This window comes from Mandrillus leucophaeus, unplaced genomic scaffold (assembly GCF_000951045.1).
Source record: "Mandrillus leucophaeus isolate KB7577 unplaced genomic scaffold, Mleu.le_1.0 Scaffold142, whole genome shotgun sequence".
In the NCBI taxonomy this organism is placed as follows: domain Eukaryota; kingdom Metazoa; phylum Chordata; class Mammalia; order Primates; family Cercopithecidae; genus Mandrillus; species Mandrillus leucophaeus.
Window position 1 is genome coordinate 596,649 of NW_012101388.1, and position 7,376 is coordinate 604,024.

Sequence of the window (7,376 nt, forward strand, 5' to 3'; positions counted from 1 at the left end):
TAGCTGCTTCTTGCTAAATGTAGATGTCCAAAAAGTGTTATTGAAAAAACAAGAGAGGAGATTAGATACATACATTAGAACATTCCAAATAAAACTGAAATTAAAATAACCAAAAAATTATAAGACATATTTTGTGAGCCAAGTATCCAGATAAAATAATTTTAAACATATTTTAGCAAGATTTATAATTATATTCATCTAAGACAGTCTAGTTTTAATGAGTTAAACAACTAACACTATAAGTTTTGACAAAATGTACATCACATTATCATAATTATTAGAGCCCAACAAATAGCTTCATTATATATATTCAGTAAGTGTTTTGGTCCATATTCTAAATCTCTGGTCAAAGGGGATTTCAATGCACCTCACACTGTGACGTGTAAATTAATCATTTGAGACTATATATATAGATTTTTTTTAACTCTTAAAATAACTGAAGTGCATGCAAAAAATAAGCAACAACTTGAAAAGACTTAAGTTGAATCTAGAAAGTTGAGTAAACCCAAAATTAATTTGCTTAAAATTCAGACAAAATAGCAAATGCTTGTCTCAACACACGCACACACACACGTGCATGTGTACACACACACGCACACACAGACAACCTGAGAAATAAGACACTAATTTAATAGAAAACTCAAGAAAAAAGACCCACAGAATTGGGAAGATGTAAACCAAAATGCAAGGACACAGAACCAAGACTACCGGAAGTCAATAAAAGACCTAACAAACAAACAAACACAGAAACCCCAAAGTGTCAGGGTGAGCAAGACTGCTAGAAAATCAGTGAGCATTCCTTATAACAGAGGGATCCACGCCAAAGATGATGATGGATTGCCGATTCTCTCCTCCCTTCCTAGGAATCCAATTAAGTTCATGAAAGACTTTTCCATCCTGACTTACATACCCCTTACCTGCTTTTTCGTATTTTCCACCCTGTTTGTTACCCATGCTTGAGATTATTTTTTTTCTGACTGACGTTCTCCTTTTTTGTTTTTTTTTCTTCAGCTGTGTCAAATCCATTATTATCTACCTAACTTCTCAATTTCAGTTATTATATTTATTCATTGTATAATTTCTAATTAATGCTGTTTTATATGGGTTTGAATTCTCTGATGAAATTCTCTATTTTGTCATACATTTTATCCAATTTATTAAGTACAACTTCTTTAAGTCCATTTGTAATAATATAAATAAATAGATTAGCTCTGGGTTTCTTTCTACTGATGTTTTGTAAAACTTTTTTTTTAATTGAATATTCTATTGAATGCCAGACCTTTATATATGAAAAATTCATAAAGCCTCTGGATGTAGTTATCTTCCTTCAGGGTGGAGTTGTCTGATGTGCAGTTGGAGTAGGGACAAATCTTCTCAATCTATTTAGGGACTAAAATTATTCCAGTCTAATATGTAGTTTTTGTCTAGATTCACCTTTGATTCACCTTCACACCGATGTAGACCTTTTGGAGAATAAACAGAGAATCTGTGATAATAAGCAGAGTCCATCTTCCTTAGAAGATTATTGATTCAAATTTTAATTTTTCCAACACTTTAAAATGAACAATTTTCCTTTGATTTTCAGCTGCTTTTCTGCCTGACTGCCTTTCTTCCTATATAACTTAATCTGAAATGCCTCAACACAGCTGATATAGTTAGGCTAAATCTCATCTTTAATTGTAATCCCCACAATCCCTGCATGTCAAGGAAGAGACCAGGTGGAGCTAATTGAATCCTGGGGGTGGTTTCCCCCATGCTGTTCTCATGATAGTGACTGATTTCTCACGAGATCTGATGGTTTTATAAGAGGCTCTTCCACCTTTGCTCAGCACTTCTCCTTCCTGCTGCCTTCTGAGGAAAGTGTCTTGCTTCCCATTCACCTTCTGCCATGATGGTAAGTTTCCTGAGGCCTCTCCAGTCATGCTGAACTTTAAGCCAATTAAACCTCTTTCCTTTATAAATTACCCAGCCTTGGGCAGTTCTTTATGCATTGTGGAAATGGACTAATACAAATGCCTTATAGCAAGATAAAATTTCCAGACCTCTCTCTTCTCCATGTTCTTGGCCTTTCAAGCAGCAGTGTTTGCCATTACATCCTATGATATCTCTGAAAGCTTTGCTGGTTTCTCTGCCTCTTGGCTATCTGAGTCTAACTGGCTTCTTAGATTCTCACCTATGCCCAACTACTAGACAATACCCAGAGGGGGAAAAGACATGCAGAATGCTAGACCCTCTTCAGTAAGCCCTTCTTTCCGTCTCTCCAAAATCTTGATCTTTCAAGGCTTAGATGCCTTCCCTGACGTTTGTGTTTACTTGACTATTTTGTGTAGGTTCCATCGTGGTTACTGAAGGAAGATGAAAATGTTACAAGTTACTCTATCAGAGCCAGTGTTACGTTAGACCAAAGTAATTATTGCCTGTTTTTACTAAGAAAGGCAATCCTTCTTTTGTATTTTGAAGCAAATTAAATAGAAATACAAAATCAAATTATAGTAACTCAAAATAATCTTTTAAATGTAATACACATTTTTATGTGAATATATCATCAATATCTGCTGCTTCCAAACTGCTAGGATTGATGAGATTAGAAAGCAAACAGGCAGCCCTTATTCCCAACAAAGTTTAAAATCAAACAACGTGAAGTGAGTTGACAGACTGTCAGTTGGGTTTTCATCAACACACACAGTTTCACCTGTGTGTCAATGAATGTAATTGATAAAAAGTTAGAAAAATAATTTTGAATAAGTTTTCTGCAACTTTACCCATTTTAGATGGTCCATAAATATCAACTACCTATCAATCAGAAACTCCTTTGTAATGCCTTATTAAAATGAAGGAAGCCACATCTGCATATGTGAAGAGGGCTGCGATTTTAACTTTCATTCAATGTCAATTTAATTTCAGTATCCTTTCCACACCCAGTTTATGGTTTGTACAAATTACAACATTGATGGGTTTGCTAGGGTAATGGTGATGATCAGTCATTAATTCCCCAGAGCGTATCATATTTGCTGAATACATGGTATAGGAAAGGTCACATTGAATTCATCTATTTTACGCTTCTGAAAATAAACCAGCACCACTAACCTGCTATAATAGGGGAAGTACACAGAGCAAAACTATGAGCATGCTATCATTATGAATATATTCACATTTTCTATAACTTATCACAATTAGTTTGCAATTAGATAAATCCATAATATGTTGCTATTAAATTTCGATAATTAAAAAAGTAAGAGAAAAGCAAAAAACATTGGCTAATAAAGTTTTCTTTGTATTAGAATATGTTCATACACTTTAGTAAGAGGGAGGAAGTGACCTGTCTCTTGGGCTTTCAATCCCAACAAAGAAGGAGTCATGCTGCTTTCATAGAATTGCTAGAATTCTCTACAGGTCAGGGTCTCAACAGCATGTACATTGCAAAGCTCTAATCTATTGCAACTCAGGAATTTAGGTGGTCCTTGTTAGCTAAAAGGTAGGGTTGGTCTAAGCTCAACAAAGAAAGTTTGTAATGGAACAATCACATTAAAATGTCCTAAATACATGATTCAACATCATTCTTGCTGGAGGTCCTAAGTGCACTCTCCTTTCCCGTAGTGATTAATTAGTGAAATTAATGTTCTTATCTCCTGCTCAGGACTGAAGTATGCAACCTTGGGATTACACTGTTTCTCATATCAGAAATTTCAGTCTTGGCCTCCTCACCTAAAAATGAGTCTTTAAGAATTTTCTAAAAGTAGTACTAAATTCCAACCCCAATTTTTCAGGAACATAAACTTTATTAGAGGCAAGCAAATGAAGACACAATAGAAGACCTCTTTTAGTTATGCATGATATTGCTTCAAACTGTATTCATCTGTGACTTAGCTATGTCATGTTGGTGTCTGTGTGGTGATAGTGACAACTAATATTCCCTTTGCTGTTGTCGATCTTAGCTCATCATTACTTGCTCTGACATCTTCCTTAATGTGTTAAAGCAGATGGTTAAATCGATTCAGCACTCTTCTGCTGGTATTCATGCAGTGTCATCATGGATAACTATTTTGGAGATTAGGTTTTTACTGGCCATGGGTACTGAAAGTGAGCAATTCTTAGGCTGCTACTTTGCAATGGTACATTTTAGTTTTGTATTCATGTTGTTTCATCGCACGTTCCGCTCAGCTTTTGATGCTTAACACAATAAAGCCTTCCATTGCTCATAACCAGGAACAAAATAACAGATAGAGACACTTATACTGATGTCTCTTTCAGAAGCAAAGGGTGATGCAGAAGCAAGGAGAATTGTCAGGACTTTAAACCGTGTAAACCAACAGGGTCAGGCAGATTGAAAAAAGTAATTGAGGCTGGGGGTGTTGACTCACGCCTATAATCCCAGCACTGTGGGAGGCCAAGGTGGGAAGATCACCTGAAGCCAGGAGTTGGAGACCAGCCTAGGCAGCATAGCAAGATCCATCTCTTAAAAAAAAAAAAAAGCCAGACGTGGTGGTACGCGCTTGTAGTTCCAGCTATTCAGTAGACTGAAGCAGAAGGATTGTATGAACCTGGCGGGTATATAGGCTACAGTGAGTCATGATGTCGCCACTGCACTCCAACCTTGGTGACAAAGCAAGATCCATTTCAAAAAAAGAAGAAAAAAAAAATTGAAATTGTGCCTAGGTTTAAGAGCAAATAGCAAGTAATACAAGTAGAAAAACAATTTATCTCAGAAGACTCTAGGTGGGGTACGGTCACTTATACTCTAGGTCCTACTTTTAAGTCTGTGATCAGGTGTGGAGGATCAGACTCTGGAGTGTGTGGTTAGAGGAAATCAGTGCTTGCTTCTAGGTTTTTTAGATTCAACCAAAGCAGCTTTTAGTGAAGGGCTAAAATAGGGAGACAATACCCACTGGGGTCCTCTATCCAAAGTCCCATGGACACAACATATTCCTGTGAGTTCTGTGTTCCTTTCGGGTGATTATTTGTCTGGCAACAGGTTGTCTGACTCACATGTATTCTTATCAGTCCTCAGCTAAAGATACATGGGAACCTCAGTTATGATATTGGGGCAATCATAGAGCTTACGTCATGTTTTCCTCTCTCTTCAGGATCATTGTCTTGTGTGACCTGATGTTCCGTATCTGAACATTATTGTTTCATAGATTTTGTCCTTTGATTTTAGTTGTTTCAGATATTATAATAAATCCAGATCCTATTATTTCATCTTGGAAAATGCCCGAGAACAGTGTAACATTTATTTTGGCTGTAAAAGCATTTAAATCTTGTATTTTTCCAAATTTTAACAATCTACATTATAAATATATTCAAGAACATGTCATTATAATTTGTTTGAGAAAGAAAATGTAAATGTTATGCAAAGGATAATGTATCATGTTCATTTTAGGTTCATTCTTCTTTGCTTTTGAAATATATAAATAAATACACAATTATTGACTAATATTACTTTCTTCTTTGTATTACACATAACATAAACATTTAAAATTACAATGTAAATCATGTATCTAAATCAAATTGGAACATAAAACAATGAGATAGTCCAAAACCACACATTCCTTAATCTCTTAAAATAGATATAAAATGAAATACCAATAATTGGAGGCATATATTTTATATGTTTTGTTTACATAAATTACAATTCCATATTCATCACTGCAATGTCTCTGTGTTAATTTCTACCAAAACCAAACCCTTTTTTGAAACCTATATTCTTCACTTTACTTGCATAAATTTAGTTTGCTTCTCTGTATGATTTTTAATATTCTATATTTTCTTTCTGAATTTACTCCTCAATAGTAGTTTATCTTTCATTAAAGATTCCACTTCCTTCTTGAAAATTATGTAGTAATGTATTATATATGTAGGCATTTTGAAAGTTCATTCTAAGAACAAAGAGAACAGTACTAATTGCTCAAATATTTAACTTTTTTTATTTGTAAAAAAGTGTCTCATCCTTAGCATAATACACAAATACAATTTCTTTTGTAACATTTTTCTGTTCAAAGACACATCAATTTAGAATGCAAATCTCTTTGTAAATAGGGTATTTGAATTACCAGTTTGCCTTTATACTGAACATTTTTTGTTTTTTGAAGATGATGGATTAAAGGGAAGAATAATACACCTCTTATCTAATTATACATGCACACATGACATTAGGAGGGAGATGAGACATCTCATCCTCTATCTTAGAGCCGTTAAGTCTTCACCAAGAGTGGTAGTGCCCCTCAGAGTACATTTGCAATTCTTGGAGCTTTTTTTTTTTCCTTCCCTCACCTGGGGAAGAGAGGGTGCCACTTCCATGTGTGGATACTGGCCAGAGATGCTGCAAAGCAGGAAAAAAATGTACACAAGACAACTGCCTTCAACAGAAAATTGTCCATTTCCAAATGGCAACTGTGTCAAAGCTGAGAACCCTGGCTTCGAAGAAATAATTATTAGTTTCCAATTTATCAGATATATGATATAAGGAATAACTACTGCTTGTATGTAAGTTATAGTTTTATACATGCATTTATAATCCGTTAATTGAAAAATTTATCTTAGCCTTTGAAGGAAGTATTATATTGGCCTTTTAACACTGAGGAAATATGAGAAACTGCATGCCAATAAATTAAACACTTACTCTTTGAGTAACACAAACTATCAACCGATAAAATGAATAATTGGAATTGTCCTATATCTATTAAGAAACATAATTCTTAGTTTAGGAACTTCCAAAAAAAATGCCAGTGTTATATGGTTTCACAAACAAATTCCATTATCAAATAATACAGAAATAATCCTGATTCTACACAATTCTTTGCTGAATTTTGAAGAGAGTCAAATACTTCTCCACTCATTTTATCTAATCATTGTAACATTGTTATAATTCAGTTTTGCTTTTCCACATCTTCTCAACATTTTTTAAAACTTCTCTTTCTAAATTGCAGTCTCAATCTTTTAAAGAAGTTTATGGTTCCTATTTACTCATTGGAAAAAATTAGCGACAAGGCTATAGTGAGTCGAAGAAGATTACCTGCCAAATTAAACTCACAACCTGATAAAATCTAGGGCAAAATAGTGTAGTTTAACATAATGATAATAACTTATTTAAATAAAGACATTCTGCGTGATCAATATTTCACCATTTTTGTCATGTAGTATGTGCAACTGATATTTTAATCCTTCAGCCTCCAGCTTAATTTACAATTAGATAATTTACATTTATATTTTCTTATGTAAAACACACAGTAAAAAACTTTCCATCTTTCCCATTTTTATTACCTGTTCAAACTATAGTTACAGCAATAAGGTTAAAGATAAAATACTGAAACCCAAAACTGCATATCTCTTGGTTAAAATCAAGCAGCTAATTTCAGAAAATCCTGTACTAGACTTAT